Genomic DNA, 2500 nt, shown 5'->3' with positions numbered 1-2500 from the left:
TCCAATCAGAGCGAGTTGACGGCCTGGCGGCCATTGTTGTCATTCTGTCGCTAGCCGCAAGTTACTTTTGACTTGTTTTATGATCTGATGTGTAAATGCGTCTAGTGGCACTGCAGCATGTACACATTTAGCCACGATAGCAAAAGTGCGAAAAAGAAGAGAAAAAAACAATGACCGCTTCTTCCGTGTATGCTTCATGAGCCTTAATTTTCCTTAAACTGTCGCCAACGGCCATACCACGTTGAAAACACCGGTTCTCGTCCGATCACCGAAGTTAAGCAACGTCGGGCCCGGTTAGTACTTGGATGGGTGACCGCCTGGGAACACCGGGTGCTGTTGGCATTCTTTTTTAGGTCTTTTTTTCCCCAAACTTTCTTTTACTCTCCCGGACTCAGCCCTTTTCTCTTTCTTTTCCTACATTATCTCTCTCCTTCATCTTCCTTTTCTTTTTTCAAGTCATTCATTTCTACCTGCCGTCATTGTGTACATCAGTTAGCTGTTCACTGTCATATCTCACCTGCACATTTTCTTTTCCCCAATTGTTGCTTTTTTCTTTAAATCGACGTACACTGTGCCTTGTGGTCATTGTACACGCACACTCACTTCATCATCAATCTTTTTAGTAATTAATCCGTTGATTATTTATTCATTTTCATCAGTTATCAATAAAGCCTTTTTCTCTCTCAGTAGAATACGAGAACAGGAAGAAAAAGAAATGAAGTTGTTGCTTCGTTTGTAGTGGAATTGTTTCAGAGAGAGAGAGAGAGAGAGAGAATAATTCTGAAAGGAGAGGAAATGAAAAGCTGAGGGTGAATTCGAAGACGTATCAAGGAAGGCCAGATTAGATTCTGCGTGGCATGGGTAACCTCACATACTTCATACTGTCTGTGAAAGAGAAACGTATGATGGAACAGTAAATCAGCAAAGTTCCTCATTTTCTCTTTTGCCAGTATAGTACATATTAGTCATTGACTAGTATACAGATGCAGCGGATATATCAGTTGGGTCTAGTGGAATGGGTGTTTGCGTGTCTGTATGAGTGGCTGTCTTTTTCTTCGTGTGTGCGTGTGTACAGACAACAGTAGAATATGTGGACTGAAGCGATGTGAGAAGATGTTAGTGACACCGTTCATCAGTCATATTTTAATCAGTGTTTATTTCATCAGTCTATTTAGTCTCTATGCTTCATCTTCCTTAATTTTCCTTCAACTGTCGCCAACGGCCATACCACGTTGAAAACACCGGTTCTCGTCCGATCACCGAAGTTAAGCAACGTCGGGCCCGGTTAGTACTTGGATGGGTGACCGCCTGGGAACACCGGGTGCTGTTGGCATTCTTTTTTTCTTTCTTTTTTTTCCCCCAACTTTCTTTTTCTCTCTTGGACTCGGTCTGCCCTTTTCTCTTTCTTTTCCTACATTCTCTCTCTCCTTCATCTTCCTTTTCTTTTTTTCAAGTCATTCATTTCTACCTGCCGTCATTGTGTACATCATTTAGCTGTTCACTGTCATATCTCACCTGCACATTTTCTTTTCCCCAATTGTTGCTTTTTTCTTTAAATCGACGTACACTGTGCACTGTGGTCATTGTACACGCACACTCACTTCATCAATCTTTTTATTAATTAATCCGTTGATTATTTATTCATTTTCATCAGTTATCAATAAAGCCTTTTTCTCTCTCAGTGGAATACGAGAACAGTAAGAAAAAGAAATGAAGTTGTTGCTTCGTTTGTAGTGGAATTGTTATAAAGAGAGAGAGAGAGAGAGAGAGAGAGAGAGAGAGAGAGAGAGAGAGAATAACTAGTTCTGAAAGGAGAGGAAATGAAAAGCTGAGGGTGAATTCGAAGACGTATCAAGGAAGGCCAAATTAGATTCTGCGTGGCATGGGTAACCTGACAAACTTCATACTGTCTCTGAAAGAGAAACGTATGATGGAACAGTAATTCAGCAAAGTTCCACATTTTCTCTTTCAGTTTGCCAGTATACAGTACATATTAGTCACTGAATAATATACAAACTATTGCAGCAGATATATCACTTGGGTCTAGTGGAATGGGTGTTTTCGTAGACGTATGAGTAGCTGTCTTTTTCTCCGTGTGTGCGTGTGTACAGACAACAGTAGAATATGTGGACTGAAGTGATGTGAGAAGATGTTAGTGACACCGTTCATCAGTCATATTTTAATCAGTGTTTATTTCATCAGTCTATTTACTTGGGAAATAGGCGATTGCTGCCGTGCGACGTTTGAGTGTAAGCTTGATAGTCCTTCAATTTTTCTGCATTGATGCTAACTCCCGGACTCTGCCATTTCTCTTTCTTTTCCTAGATTTTCTCTCTCGTTCATTTTTCTTGGCTTTTTTGTGGTCATTCATTTCTACTGACGTGCCATCACTGTGTAAATCAGCCGGTTAGCTATTGTCGGCATATCTGACTGGAGTGCACAGTTTCTTTTCCTTCTTTCCGGCTTTTTTTCTTTCAAGTCCACGTATGTTGTTCGTTGT

The 2500-nt window shown here is 40.7% G+C and overlaps 2 non-coding genes across 2 annotated transcripts; both read left to right on the top strand.

The window, feature by feature from the left end:
- The first annotated feature begins 223 nt into the window (after nucleotides 1–223).
- Nucleotides 224–342, top strand: LOC143286211 (5S ribosomal RNA). The gene has a single exon (XR_013055774.1). It is a non-coding gene; the product is annotated as a 5S ribosomal RNA (ribosomal RNA).
- An 872-nt stretch (nucleotides 343–1214) lies between these two features.
- LOC143286210 (5S ribosomal RNA) lies at nucleotides 1215–1333 on the top strand. Its single transcript, XR_013055773.1, has one exon. It is a non-coding gene; the product is annotated as a 5S ribosomal RNA (ribosomal RNA).
- Nucleotides 1334–2500: the final 1167 nt, after the last annotated feature.

This window comes from Babylonia areolata, chromosome 9, assembly GCF_041734735.1.
Source record: "Babylonia areolata isolate BAREFJ2019XMU chromosome 9, ASM4173473v1, whole genome shotgun sequence".
In the NCBI taxonomy this organism is placed as follows: domain Eukaryota; kingdom Metazoa; phylum Mollusca; class Gastropoda; order Neogastropoda; family Buccinidae; genus Babylonia; species Babylonia areolata.
Note: the sequence above shows the minus strand (reverse complement) of the source record. Positions and strands in the feature narration are given on the sequence as shown.